At 42.1% G+C, this 15,129-nt stretch overlaps 1 protein-coding gene and 1 long non-coding RNA gene across 15 annotated transcripts in view; one reads left to right on the plus strand and one right to left on the minus strand.

Moving 5' to 3' along the window:
* NFIB (nuclear factor I B) overlaps window positions 1–15,129 on the plus strand; it is a 517,914-nt gene that overhangs the window by 485,303 nt on the left and 17,482 nt on the right. For all 13 annotated transcript variants that reach the window (XM_055578048.1, XM_055578040.1, XM_055578046.1 and 10 more), the window contains 2 exons: window positions 331–520; window positions 1,274–1,399. The gene's annotated coding sequence lies outside the window, so the exon portion shown is untranslated. The remainder of the gene's footprint in view (window positions 1–330; window positions 521–1,273; window positions 1,400–15,129) is intronic.
* LOC129649999 (uncharacterized) lies at window positions 4,479–8,537 on the minus strand. 2 transcript variants are annotated; one of them, XR_008713517.1, is made up of 4 exons: window positions 8,293–8,536; window positions 7,791–7,847; window positions 6,063–6,121; window positions 4,479–4,950 (listed from the first exon to the last, which is right to left on the minus strand). It is a non-coding gene; the product is annotated as an uncharacterized LOC129649999 (long non-coding RNA). The 2 variants fall into 2 exon arrangements; XR_008713518.1 differs by having other exon boundaries at window positions 4,887–5,362; window positions 8,293–8,537.

The following is a 15,129-nucleotide window of genomic DNA, read 5'->3' on the forward strand; positions in this document are numbered from 1 at the left end:
ATGTAAGGCCATTAATTATTTTTACTGGCTGTTGGTGTGTGTGTGTGTGTGTTGTGATTTGAAAATAATTGAATCGCTACTGGTTGGAGAGCATCACTTCCTTTCCCTTTTAGCTTTAATTCTGTGGCAGCCAGTAAGTCTGTACTGAGAGATTATTCAACAGAGTCCTTCCAAGAGACCATTGCTTGAATGGAAACTGCATACCTGTACATGACCCGATCTTAGTTTCTAGAAGTTCCCTTCAGGTGATGCCAATTTGCTTTCTTTGTGAACGAAGAAAAGCATTGGTTTCTTAAGTCTGTTAATTTTCTAAATAGCTTTATTTTATAGGACACACAAGAATTTGCAAGGAATAGGAGTTTTCTCAAATAGAGAAAAGTCGTGAGAACTGAACGGAGAGACGTTGAGAGCAGAGGAAACCCCAGGCGAGAGTGCAGCGTCTGACTCTCCTCCCTCCTCGGACAAGCTGACAGCTGGCATCTGTGCTCCACCACATGACACTCCATTCTTTCCTCTCAAGGTGGGGACTGGATAAGGTGGTGAAATCTGCAGTGGACTGGGAGAAACTGCATAAGCCTGAGATATGCAGCTTTCCAGACTTCATACGGAGGATCCCTCAAAGTCTTTACAGGACACAGTAGCTGCTCCCATGGGACAGGAAGCAAATGTTCTGTCTTTCCTTCCACTCCCCACTGTAGAATTCCCCCTTCTTGGTTTTCCCCTCACTCCCTGTTCACCCAATCCCAAATGTCCCCATATCATCCTCAGGTGATCCAAAATTGCTCTTTCTGTCCAAGGTTGGAAACTGGTGATGCTCATGGTGTCTCTTATACCAAAATGGTCTTTTCCTCCATGTCAACAAAATGCCCCTCTCTGGAGTACCATGGGGTGTTGGATTTTAATGGAACCAAAGTAGTCCATGTTAAGGGCCTAAAGGAGAGATTGAGGGCAAAATAGAGGTGGAAACTTGCATTTTCCAAGTTTTCACCACTGTTATTTTTAACAGATTATTCTCTTTGGTTGGGTTGTCTGAAGAAGTCTTTGCAGTATGCAGTTTTTTGCTGTGAGGGTCAAAAGTGCAGATGGTCACAGTTCGTGGTGGGGGGCGGTTGGGGGAGGGCAGGGCAGGTAGCATAACTGTGTCAAGAGGCAGAGATAACAAATGGGGATGGTGGGATTGATGACCTGAAGGGGTTGCCCACATTTAATAACAACAGCTGGGGATTGTTCTGTCCCCTAAAACCACCTTCACCGTCTTCCCCACCCCAAATAGGGTGACCACAGAAGTAAACGAGCGCAGGGCTACACTGGATCCATGCCTGTCACCTCCACCAGCAGCCCAGTACCCTTCAAGGTACAGAGTGAAAAGAGACTTTTCTCAGAAAGAGAGACTTAGAAGGTGAGTCAGATCCACCCTGCCCTGATCATATCTGTTTCTTCCAATTACTCTTTCTCACATTTTTACTCCTCCAGAATCCAAATTCTCTTTGTTAGTACAAAAAGTAAGTGGTTTTTACACCTATCCAAGGAACATAAAAGAGGAGTGACACTGATGGAATTTTATCATGATTACAAATTCAAATTGAGATATTTTAATATAAGTTTCAGCCCCAAATCCATTTTTACTACAGTTCCTTGTCTAATTTGTAAAAACACAAATACATGAATAACCTAGTGTTTGCCATACTAAACCAAATTACCCAGAATACTTAAATATCCCCATTTCTTCATTGCCTTAATCATTCTCACTTGACTTATTAAATCAGCAACACTGGTTGAATCATGAATAATTAGTTTTTCTGTACCAGAAAGAGTTGATTCCTATTAAAGAATATTCCATACAAAGCTAAATGTAACCTGGAATTTGAGGGATGTGCAGAAGTGAGAGTGTATGGGCATACATGTAGCTTCCATATTAATTTAACTGCGAACTTTTGTGAAACATTGTTGGAGTTGTGTCATAATCTAGCAAAATAATCAGTTCCAAAGTAGTGTTCAAATTAGATGATAATAACAGATAATCCTGCCTATTTGTACACATAAACATTCTTCTCCATTGCAAAAATTAAAAAAAACACATACTAAGTCAAGGGTTGAGCCTAATTAATTTTTCTTCACCTTATAGCTGACATAGGCAGAGGAAAGAAAATTACAGTCTCCTTTGCATCCTTCATTTGGAAGAAAGTCCATACCCAAACTAGAGTATAATTAACGACTTTCAATGAATACAAACATTTTAATGTATGAGGCACATCCTAGGAAAAGCAAGAATCAGATTAAGGAAAAAGTAAAAACATAAACCAGAAAAATAGATGTAAATATCACTTATAGGTCATAAAAGAGGATCACAGAAAATTTTCTTATACATATTCCATTTTAGATCTAGCTTCATGAATAGTCCTGGTTATAGCTAGCCTTTAACTAATTAACTAATTAGAGCAGTGGCATATAGTAAAGATAAAGTAAGCATTCTTAAATGTTCTTCAGTTTTTCTGATACATTTGTAAGTTCCTCACAAATACAACATATATGTACTTTGAGTTTTTAGAGAAGTTCTGATTTTATCTATTCTTTTTTTTTATTTTTTTACTTTGATTTTATCTATTCTTACTCTGATTTGTTTATCTACTCCTATTTTGATTAATCAGCTATAACATATAGCTACATTTAACTTTTATCTCCTTGAAAAACTTTGCATATAAATAAATTCCTGAAGCAGAAAAGACCCAGACTTATTGTAAGGCTTGGGACAAAAGGTGTAACACTGGCATGATCTTCCCTTCATGAGAACCGAAACACATTGGATTTGGTAGAGACTATTAATTTTTCTCCTTGGCCTCTTTCCTAGATAGCTTGAAATCAAAACTGGGTTCTGCTCCAGCTTATGTGTTCTTACTGGGAGCACTTACTAAACTGTGAGTTTGTTACCTGCTGTTAATGAAATCCACATGGGTTGCTCCAGGTTCAGTGGTTTCCCCTTCCGATTTCCTGGTTCTGGAGCTCTGTTCCCACTGGCCACCCCTCCAGTGAGAACTCTCAGGGCGCATTCTCCATCCAGTTTAAAGGAGTTTTGTGTGGAGAAATAAGTCAAATCAATAGCACGTGTTATAAATCACCACGGAGCCACCAATATCAAGATTTCCCCCAGTGACAAAGGTACATAACAGAGGATGACAGAGGGCAAGGAACTTAAGAGGGGAACAGTTTTGTTGGCATTAACACAAGAGTGGCCATAGTTAACATTCATTGAATGATAATTGAGTCAGGCCCTGGGCTAAGGATTTTACTTCTATTATCTCATTTAATCCTTTTAAGGCTCATGAAAGGTAAGTATTAATCATATTCCTATTTTACTGATGAGTAAACTGAGGCCCAGAGGTGAGGTGACTTATTCAAACAAATAGTGGAAATGATAGATTTAAATATCATTCAATGAGCAGACTTTAATTGCTTAACATGTGTCTTACAATTTGGTCCAATGAAATCATTTAGTTATCTTCTTTTAAATAGTATAGAACTTGAAGGCTGTAGAATTCTCTTAACCTCAAATCAAAACTAAAACAACTTTAATTGGATTAAAATTGACCATCTCTGTTTTCCAGGATTTATGTGAGAATGGTTTGGTTAATTAATTAATTAATCAATTTTAATTTCAAAATTGTAAGCCTCTTTAAGTTTTGGTGAAGGTGGACATTTGAAACTCAATATTTCATTCAAGATGTTATCCTACCACCATAGTCTTTATTAATGTATCACGGAGCTTATAAAAAAAAACAATAGAGTAATAGTGATCATTTATTAAGAACCTGTAACTGTGGTTCAGGGTCTGTACTAAAGATTTTACATACAATAATTTAATTTAATTCTCAGTAATATTCTAGCTGTCAATATCCCCATTTTTCAGATGAAAAAAAGAGGAATTCAGAGATGAAGCAATTTACTCCAGAGTCATGCATCCTTGATGTGGTGGGCCCAAGTGTAGAACCCATGTATGCCTGACTGCAAAAGCCATAACCATTACCTTTGTGTTGTGTCTTTTACATTCAGATAAACCAACAAATAGATAAGATAGTGAAAGAGTAAAACCTTTACAAATTGATAATTTTTCCCCAAATTATTTAATTGAAGAAAACTTGCCTCACAATCCTGTGCTGGCCCCTGCCATATATTAGCATGAATCAGCCACGGGCATACATGTGTTCCCACCCCTCTCGGTTGTTACAGAGCCCCAGTTTGAGTTCCCTGAGTCATGCAGCAAATTCCCATGGTTATCTATTTTATACGTGTGTGTGGGGGTGTGTGTGGGGGTGTGCTTAGTCGCTTGGTCGTGTCCGACTCTTGTGACCCCATCAGTTCACTTCAGTTGCTCAGTCGTGTCTGACTCTTTGCGACCCCATGAATCGCAGCACGCCAGGCCTCCCTGTCCATCACCAACTGCCGGAGTTCACCCAAACTCATGTCCATCAAGCGATCCCATAGACTGTAACAAATTGAATAATTTTTATTGTCATAAATAAGCATTTTTAAATTGAGCCATCTTTGTATCGTAGTAGCACTGTCACTTCCTGAGAGAAGACTCTCCATAGTGTGGGATTCAGTGTTCGGTGGCTCTGGCTCAGCCCTGGTGCAGGTGGGTTATGGGGCTCCACTCATGATGAGCTCACAGGTCTGAGGATAGCCTAAGTGTGCGTGTTCGCTTGTAAAAACCAAACCAAAGTCAGGGGCAGAGTTACGGCGCCTGGCAGTTCTCAGTCTTCACTCCTTAAATTCATTCAGAGGCAAGAAGAGAGCGCAGGTCCTGCTAACGCTGCCTTGGCCCAGAGCTTTGCGAGTACCCCAAACTTGGAAGTTGTTCCTAGAGACGGTGGTGGTTTTCATTTGGCCAGGCAGTCTAATTATGATGCAAGTGGGCTTCCAGGCCTCAACAAGTTTTCTTTCACCTTGGGTGCCCTGAGGAGAAAGGAGGGGCTTGAGGTATGGCCTCATTGTTTGAGCCTGTTGTGCAGGTGCCCTGCTGGAAAACAATGGGCTCCATTGACTGTGCGTGGCCCAGCACAGGCCAAAACCGATGCGTATTGCTGCAGGCAGGTACGTGAGTCAACCGTGAGGCAAAACCAGGTGGGGGTCCAAGATTGAACATGGCCCCCTTCTCCTGACAAAATTCATCACGGCTATGCCGGAGACTACCTCAATATTTTGAAATACCCGTCTGTGAGTTTGGACAGATGCTTCAGCTCCAAAGCCCCTGATATTATGGCAGATGCTTCTATTTTCAGAATCTTCCACAAATAGAGAAGTCTTGAATGTGGAAAACTATATGCACTTTATTTTTAAAGAAATTATGTCTAAAGAACTGTCTTTCCTGCAAAAGGGGAAAAAGAACTGAGAATATTTCTTGGATTTGTTTAAATTTTCTTGTTTACTGGAAGAAATAAACACAGATAAGAGGATAAAATATGTCATGGGAGTTTTAAAGAAACTCATTATTGTGATTTTCAATAAGGAATTATTAAGAGGTTTAATTTCACACAGCTAAGCTGTGCTTCAGGCCTGATCTTTCTAAGCCAAAAGCTTCTAAGCAAAGGGCCACACAGACATGGAAATACATACGTGGAAAAATACAGACATGGAAAATCAGGTAGGAAGAGGCACAGGAATATAGCCCAGCCTTGCCCTGAAACATTCATGAGAAAGCAATCATTCATTTATTCATCTTTTAATTTATGAAACACTTATTAATCTCATATAACCTGGCACTATACATATGTTTTTTGATCCTTGGGCATTAGTTTTGCAGGTTTCTTGGTTTCCAAGTTGTGGAATAAAATTAACCATTAAGCTGAGGCCAAGATGACTATTTTCATTGTCTCAAAAAACTTTACTGGTAATAACCAGGTGCCAGCACCATGATTTGCACTAGGGTCACAAGAGGAAGCAAAACTGGCTTATTCCTGCCTACATTTTCTCTGCTTGGGTAGAGCAGGACTTCTATTACCCTTTAACTAGAATATAAGAGCAACTCCAGTGTGATAGAAATAAACATGGTAAGGTATGACAAGTACCTGGCAAAGAGACAAACTTTGTGGGCGAATAAAAACTCTTGAAGCCTCAGTATCCTCATCTGTAAAATGGGAACAATAGGAATTAGTAGTAGTAGTCGCTCAGTCATGTCTGACTCTTTGTGACCCCATGGACTGTAGCCCACTGGGCTTCTCTGTCCACGAGATTCTCCAGGCAAGAATACTGGAGTGGGTTGCCATTCTCTTTTCCAGGGCATCTTCCCGACCCAGGGATGGAACCTGGGTCTCCTCCTTTGCAGGCAGATTCTTTACTGTCTGAGCCACCAGGAGAGATTTAAATGGTTGTTGTGGGGATTAAATAAGATGGACCAAAAAGGGTGCTAGCCCTTGTTGTTAGCAGTTTTGGATATCTTGTTTCTCAGTCTTTCTACAGCTACATTTATGGATGACCTTGTGGAATGAGGCCATATTCAGTGCCCCAGAAGGCTTGTCATGTGGAATTTCAAAGGAAAAGAAGTAGACTTCGGTTACTTAAAAATCTCATATTCTTGCCTGATTGGCACCATATTCTAACATTTATTTCCCCAGTGCTCCGTCCTCAGCCCCATTTTCACCTTACAATGTATTCTTTTCCTTCTTTTTGTCTAACAGGGACAAGGAGGGTGGCAAGGAAGGGGTTTCCCCTTTCCTGATTCCCAAAGCTACCCTCACTCTGAGTCTCTGCTAAGGGAACCAGCTTGTCTACCTGTGGGAAGATCAGAAAACCAACCCTCAGCCTTGGCTCACCAGCATGGATGTGTGGGCAGCAGCCAAGCTGAGAAACCCATCTGGACATCAGGGCCCCCTGGGGAAAACATGTCTGGCTCTGTTTGTATTGGCTTCCAGAGCAGCCTTCTGACTTGATGTTGTGCTAACTGGGGATTGTGGGAAAGTCCATCTGACCAGCAGCTTCCCGCAGGTGGCTTTTGATTAAGCCAATGGAGGGGCCTGAGAACCAGCATGCAGCCTGGGACTCCAGGGAGGTCCGAGTCAGTATGGACACCCACCTCCCCTTTCCTGAAGGAGAGAGGTGGAGAGCAGGGAAGGACCAACCCAGTCTCAGAAGCCAATGTCACGTGCAGAAACCAAAAATTCAATTTTCACTGTTTGGCTTAATTTGAACGGCAGCGCTGACCCTACACTTGGCTGCCACGGGACAAAGGGTTTTCTCCAGCTGGGGTCATTGAAGAGTGGACTCCAGGTCAGCACTGAGTAAAATTTAACTTCTGTTTATTTTTCTCCCTTTACTTATAACGCTATTGGCCCCAAAACACACTCCCCCACTCCTCCCTATCCATTTCTCTCACCATGTCCTGACCAGGTTTCTGACATGGACACTCTGAAAGCAGAAATCATTTCATGATTTTGACTTACTGGCCTTCCCAAGGTTGGGTTAAATCTGATAAGAGTCAAATGAGTTTTGTTTGGCGGTAGCCAAAGAAGGAGCAGGTCCTAAGGGGAGAGAACAAAGTGAAGTTTGTGCATGTGACCATACCTTGGCCTCATCTGGCCTCCTGGGGCTTGCCCTCTCTCTTTCTGTCTCCTTCCTTCCAGGGCAGTTTGTGCTCCGCAGCTTCTGATTCTCTCACATGTGTCAGCTCATCCCTCCCTCTGCCCTGGTCCTGGCCCTTCCTCCTTCCCTTCTCACTGTCAGAAGTTGGCCAGTTAGCAAACCCACAGGTACGAAGGCAGGAATGACTGACTGCCCCACGCTCTCTGCTTTTCCAGTACCTTTGCGTTTTCTCGTGGATCGGACTTCATGGAATTTCAGGATGGGGATCAGAAACTCTGTAAGGGTCAAGATTTAAAGACAGGGTTAGATTTGGGTAGAGAGCCATGTAGATTTTTACAGAGCCAGGTAGATTTGGGTCTCAGCCATGTGTGTTTTGATCAAGTTGCCTAATCATTCTGAGCGTCAGTATTCCCAACAACAGAAGACAGTATCTTTTTTTCAGAAATGACTAGTGTAAAGTTTCTAGCTCTATGCCACCTCGCAGATACTTCATAAATCTTCAGGGTTATTGTGGTTATCAGGCTGCTCCATCTACACCTGAGCTGAATCCTAGATGAGGAATGACTGTGAAAGAGGTCTATTATGGTGGGGAGGCATGATTACCTCTATCTTCCTGTTAGTGTTGTGTCCCACGGCTGACTCTGAGGAAACTGAGAAGCCAAAGAAGGATGAGAGAGAAACAAGCAGAGATAACGATGTTGCCCTGCCTGGAGTACATACCAAGTGGCGACAAGCTTGGTCACCAAAGTCACCAGGGTTTCGTTCACCCGAGGAGACAAGAAGCTCAGGGAACCAAGACTCTTGGATAATAGGCAGTATTAGGTACACTCGGCTGAGACTGGTGACCCTGTCTCTGAGGGGTTCCCACGTGCCCTGGTGACCTCAGCTTTCACAGGCCACCATTTTCTTTTGAGGCCAGTGATTTTCCAGCCTAGCTCCCTGTTCGAATCTCGTGTGGAAATGGGGCTGACTAGCTTTAAAAGTACCTCAGGTGAATCCACTGTCATCAGAGCTGAGAATCACTGTTCCAGACCCAGGCTGAGCCTGTCAGGGGTTCTTCTGTGGAGGGAATTTCTTTTGGTAGAGTATTCTCCCCAGATGGATCCCAAATGATCAGAAAAGGTTGATGATAATTATTCATGTTGCTTAATTTGTGTCATGTTTTAAAATCATTTATTTACTTTAAACTTTATACATTCCTTATTCCAACAAGCACCATCTAATTTGGTATAGTTATCTTGCTTAAGCAAATAGATCCCAGCCTTCCAATTAAAAAGAAAAAAATGCAAGGAAGGAAGGGAGAATCATTACTGCGGCTTATTTCTGGAGTAACATTGAGTCACTTAGGGGTCGTTAAACTTAAGGGTGAGTCAAGGGAACCTTCTAGGGTGACTCCTTCATTTCTCTAAACTGGTTGATTAAACAGGAAGCCTCACATGTATTGATGGATACCTCATCTCCTAGGAGTCCTCCTCCATCATCCAAGCTTTTTTTTTGAAAAGGCAAACTCTGCAATTGACACACATGTGATGAGAAACCAGCATACTAGCGGTTGACCAGGTTTCTACTCTCATTGCCAAGATGTAGCTTTTACATCCCTAGACTTCTAGGAAAATATATTTTATTCTAAAGAGCCACTATGAAACTTAGTGTTTGCGTAGTGTCAGGGAAAACTGAGGCTGATGGCACTGCTGTTTTATCTGGAAGGATTACCGGGAAGCTCTGGGTCTCCCCACTGTCAAATATTGATGTTTGGTTTTGTGGAAGAGTGATGTGACCACTCATGTTAGGTTCAGATGAGCATAATTAGGACTGAGGGTGAGAAGTTAGAAAGAGACACATAAGTACTAAGTATGATGGAGACACTTTTGTCCTCCATGTTGACTGAGCCGCGCACCAGAGTGTCTCGTTCAAACACCTAAAGGTCAGTGTGGTGAGTACTTTTTTTTTTTTTTTTTAGTTTAACAGATCTAATGAAGGTCCAGTGGGGAATACATTTGGGAAGGCGCTCCAAACTTGGCTCTGGAGGCTCCTCTGGCAGGGGGAGGCCACCTCTCAGCTGCCCACACCTTCTGGAGTCCAAATCTCAGGCCAGAGAGGGGCTGGCCTCCCAAGCTTGGGCTGTGGAATCACCACCTGGGTGCCGGCTGGGTTCCAGGCCAGCCAAGCTGAGACAGGACAGGTCCTTGTAGCCCAGGCTGGTGCATGGCTGAGTAGCTGGGTTACTAGTTACACCAAAGACTTTCAGCTGGCCAGGCAGAAGGGCTCCATACGCCGAAACCAACGCAGGAGGAAGAAGGTAAGAGGATAAATTCAATCTGCTTCTCAAAGTTTCTTACACGCTTATGAGAATTTTAGAGGAAGGAGCTTTCATTGTAAAGGTGTTTAAGCCACTGTTATCCATATCAATACGCTCAGGAAACAGACTCAAGGAAGGTAAATCTTTGTCTCAGAGCTTCACAGCAACATTTAAATCGAGGTCTACCTGACCCTAATTTACTATAACCCTATCCTGATTGTAGTGTTTCTGCTTTGCTCCTATTTTTTTTTTTTTTTTGTATTTGTTCTTTATGTAACATTTGTATGGTATCTTCAAAAACTCATCAGCATAAATTCAAATCTATATTCAGTATATATTTGGGGCAGTGATCTACCCAGTATTTGGTCTGGACGGCAGGCAGATTTTTTAGATGTGCTAGTAGATATGCATTGGAGAAGGAAATGGCAACCCACTCCAGTATTCTTGCCTGGAGAATACCAGGAATGGGGGAGCCTGGTGGGCTGCCGTCTATGGGGTTGCACAGAGTCAGACACAACTGAAGTAACTTAGCAGTAGCAGCAACAGTAGATATGGTATACCATGGAGGGGCCATCCATGAGATGTATTTTCCAAGTGAGTTCATTAAATGAGAGACTCAATAATAGGAAGACTAACATAGGTCTGATTTCAGTATGTCAGGTCTGCTTTATATGAGCTGTTGAATCGAGGTTCCATTCTTACCCTCTGTGAGCAGAAATTGTCTCTGCACTAACCAGGTATGTTGGGGTGCTGGGGGTGGTGCATACCTGGGTTCTCAGTCCTGCCTAGCAGATCCAGGTCACCTCCAAATTCTGGCCCTCCTGCCTCTCAGCTGATGACCTAGAGCAAGGCATGTATGTATCTTTTCTCATGGCCTTTTTCTCATGGGTGGTTGTAATTAAATGAAATAATATGTTAGGGCTTCCCTGGTGGCTCAGTGGTAAACAATCTGCCCACCAGTGCAGGAGATGCAAGAGACGTGGGTTCGATCCCTGAGTCAGGGAGATCCCCTGGAAGAGGAAATGGCAACCCAGTCCAGTATTCTTGTTTGGGAAATCACATGGACAGAGGAGCCTGGTGGGCTGCAGTCCATGGGTTTCTAAAGAGCTGGTGACTAAACAACAAGATGCTAAATGAGATGTTAAGTGTCTTCTGTGGTGCTAATATAGTTTTCTTTCTTCTTGCCTTCCTTGTGAAATACTTAGTTCCCATTCAGCACAGGTCTTGTACTAGCTGCTGAAGTTTCAGCAATAAATCAGACCTGTTTCTTTCTGAACTTAAAACTCAGTGACAGACAGACTAAAATAAAGTACAAAAACTAACTACACCTTGTGAAGAGCGCTATAAGAGAAATAGAAGGTGCAGAGACAGACGGTCAGTGTGAGGTACCAACCTAAGAGCCGCCAGTTGCTATTAATTGGATTGTTGCTAAGATTATGGTTCAAGTGAGTTCTTCTTTTAAAAAAAAGACTATAATGTAATTTTCAAATATATGCAAAATTAAACTCAGCTGTAAACAGTTTCCATTAATGACTGCTCATGTTTGATGGTATTCTCTATTTCTACATCCTCTGGCAACTGGATTATTTTGTCAGAAATATTAGCTATCATATTATGATTAGTAAATATTTCAGTATTTATAGATCTATTTATAAGTGACAAATATAATAAGTAAATGGTTCAGATAATCTTACTATTATAGATAAATCTTTGAGGGCCTTAGAGCTGAAAATCTTGGCTAAGTCTACCTGGTAGACTTTCTCTTCACTGTGTGTAATGCTTACTTGGACCTTGGAAGATCCAAGCTGTTAGATGTTGAAGTAAATCAATACATGGAAAGTACTTAGAAAAATGTCAACACAATATATTTGTTCAGTAATTGTTAATTATTAGAGCGGTTAGAGTGTGACCAGAATTGAAAAATTTGTTCAGATTTTTGCTTAGAAACTTTCCTGTCTTAGACATAATGAATTGATGATTCATGATGGCTAATGAAGGTTTCCCATAAACCAAGACCCTAAACTTCACAGGTTTGGTAGACATTTAGAGAGAGCTACTAAAGAAAGAATGAAACTACTGAAGAAAGTGAATGCAACTTTTGTTTGCATGTAGTGTGGCCTTTTGACTTATGTTAGTATTCTGTCATTAAATTTTTGCAAAATATTTTATTTTGTAAATCCAGGAAAACATTCAAATAATAATAAGCTAAGATCTGTTTTATTTCCTTAATGGAAATCTTCACAACCATCTGTCCATGCTCTTTGCCTCGATTGACTGTCCACTATATATCACACATACTAAGTCGTGTCTGACTCTGTGACCGCATTGACTGCAGCCCACTAGGCTCCTCTGTCCATGGGATTCTCCCAGCAAGAATGCTGGAGTGGGTTGCCATGCCGTCCTGACCCAGGGATCGAACCCATGGCTTTGGCAGGAGGGTTCTTTACCACTAGCACCACATGGGAAGCCCTAATATATATCAGGTACTTGTAAGATTCTGGAGATTCATATATAAATGTTATAGTATTTGGCTCACAGACACACTTAAACAAAATGAATAAACAACACCATGGGGCCTAACAGAGACCTAGTTAATGTGCAGATGGCAATCGATTCTCTTAGGCCAATTCAATGTGAGCAATGAAGTGGTGAAGTAAAGCCATATGGCCCAACGAAAACGTCTCGAAGGAGTTGATATTTGAGTTGGACTTTAAGGACAGGTTATATTATGCTGTGTGGGGGAACAGGGGAAGGGCATTTTAGGTGGTAGTAGGAAGTGATGCAGAGTAGTGAAGTGAAGCAGTGTCCTTGTGTTTTGGGAAGACTGCATTTTCAGGTGACTTCTTCAGTGGATATGTGGGGACATTGGTTGGAAGATGTCCTGTGAGTTTTAGGCTCCAACCATTGTATTAAATATATTCTATTGCTTTCTTAGGGCGGTTGTGGCTATACACTAAAATTTGGACTGTATGCCTTAGGATATTGGGAAAAGCACAGATTTTGGAGAAGAAAGGAAGCCATAATTAGGAGAGTAGACGTGTGATTTGGTGCCGTGTGTCACCAATGCGTGGCTGTCCCTGTGACAGTGCCCCCCCGCCCTACTCTGCCCCCCTTGCCACCCCCACCCCCATAGCCCTTGTGAATTTCTCCAGATTGTTTTCCAGATTAGAATCTTAATATAAGAGCAGAAGGGGACGGCAGAGGATGAGGTGGCTGGATAGCATCACTGACTCGATGGACGTGAGTCTCAGTGAACTCCGGGAGTTGGTGATGGACAGGGAGGCCTGGCGTGCTGCGATTCATGGGGTTGCGAAGAGTCGGACATGGCTGAGCGACTGATCTGATCTGATCTGATTCTTTGTAATTTCATGAAGATGGATGGTTGGCAGGTGGTGGGAGAATCCATGAACTATTTTCAATTTTCCAAAAAGCTCAAGGAAATTAAACACTGCCTTACAGGGTTAAAACCAACCTTCTCATCAAAGCTGCAGGACCTTTGCTTCAGTTATGACTCTGCAGTAAAGACATTTGGCCACCAACTTTGGGAAGGTTTTCCTTTCAGAGAGCTTACATGGTTCAGGAATTTCAAACATAGGTTTTAGAGGCAGATAGTTTTGAGTGTGAGCATTGGCTCTGTGACTTCTTCTGGTCTATGTGATGGGTGCCAACTTACTCATCTTTTGAAGCCTCACTCTCCTTGGTTAACTACTAGGATAGACTTTACATCTTAATCTCATTATGTAAGTAGAGAGTATGGCCTACCTGTGGAAATGATGAATTACCACCTTTTGTGTGTCCATCAACATTACTGGGCAAAATTGTTCCTATTTGGGGTCCTCATTGAGGATCATCTGCTGCCAGGGTTTGATGGTCACACTCTGGACTCCAGCTTGCCCCTGTATCTGCTGATGGCCTTGTCTGAATGCCTTCAAGACCCGCATTGATCCCCTCCTTTTTGCCCAGTGTCTGGCTGAGAGGATTTCCTGAGCCTGACTGCTTGCCTCTGTCTTGCAAAAGCTGGAGAGAAACACTCTCTGTGCCATTTCCCACCCAGCTCATCAGTCAACTTCAAGACTTCAAACGCCACACTCTGTTTCAGTTTGCTGTTTTCTATACCTGACACATACACAAATGTGTTCAATGCACATTTCCTATGCTTGGGCATGGCTTTGGGGAGCCCTAATGGAGGCTCAGTGGTTTCATGCTTTTTAGTCTCTATTGCCTGAAAGAACCGATACAAAGGCCAAACAAAGAGGTGGTAGGTATGGATGTCATTTAATGTTACAGTCATATGGCAAGTCTGAAAATGATTTCAGAGTTAGCAGTGTGCCCTAAATGGCCTGTTCATATAAAATAAGCTCCTCTCGAAAATGGCTTGAAATTTAACTCTTTTATTGAGTTGACTCTTAGAAACACAGAATCGTTGACAACTCATATCCAACACTGTTCATTGTTCCGCGCTGGGCAAACATAAAGCAATTCTCTTTGGATAACTGCCCATGTACTTTACTGTTCGTATACGCTTTCCAAAAGTTTCAGATCTGGAAAAACATAAAAAAGTCAGGAAATCTCACTTGAACAAGCTTTCTTGGGCAGCTTTCTGGCAAATAATGCTTCCTGTTACATAGGAAATACTCTTAAACTTAGCTTCATTTATAGTACTTTGGCTGGCCTGCTATTTAACCTGTGAATTCTCTTTGGTTCCTAGTAACAGAAATGAAAAAAATGAGACAACAACAACAAAAGTGACTTGAGGACATTTAGGGTTTTATTTTTCTCTCACATAAAATATATTGGGGGGGTTGGTACTGGGGTGATATGGCAGCTCCCTGCTGCTGTCAAAGACTGAGGGCCTTCTAGGTTTGTGCTCCACTAGCCACAGGCTGCACCTCTTAACTTCATACTGTCAGGATGACTGCTGGAATGCCAGCCATCGTGCCGATGCTCATATAGGGAAAACTGAATGAGAAAAGGGCAAAATAAGTATGTGAAGTCATGCCTGAAGAGATTTTTCTGGAAGTCCCTCTCTGTCACTTGTACTCACATCCGAACAGTCATAATTCTCTCACATGACATTCTTAGGCTGCAGGAGAGTTTGATTACATATTCAAATGGGCCTATTTCCTCCTTTAATACAACTAGTGTTTGTTCATAAGGAGAGAATGGTTATTTGGCAGGCAAGTAACAGTCTGTGATACATCTACCTTTAATCGTAACTAGAATTTTTACTTATTCTTGGTTGAAAATCATAAGGGAAA

The sequence above is a fragment of the Bubalus kerabau genome, chromosome 4, assembly GCF_029407905.1.
Source record: "Bubalus kerabau isolate K-KA32 ecotype Philippines breed swamp buffalo chromosome 4, PCC_UOA_SB_1v2, whole genome shotgun sequence".
NCBI classification, from domain to species: Eukaryota; Metazoa; Chordata; class Mammalia; order Artiodactyla; family Bovidae; genus Bubalus; species Bubalus kerabau.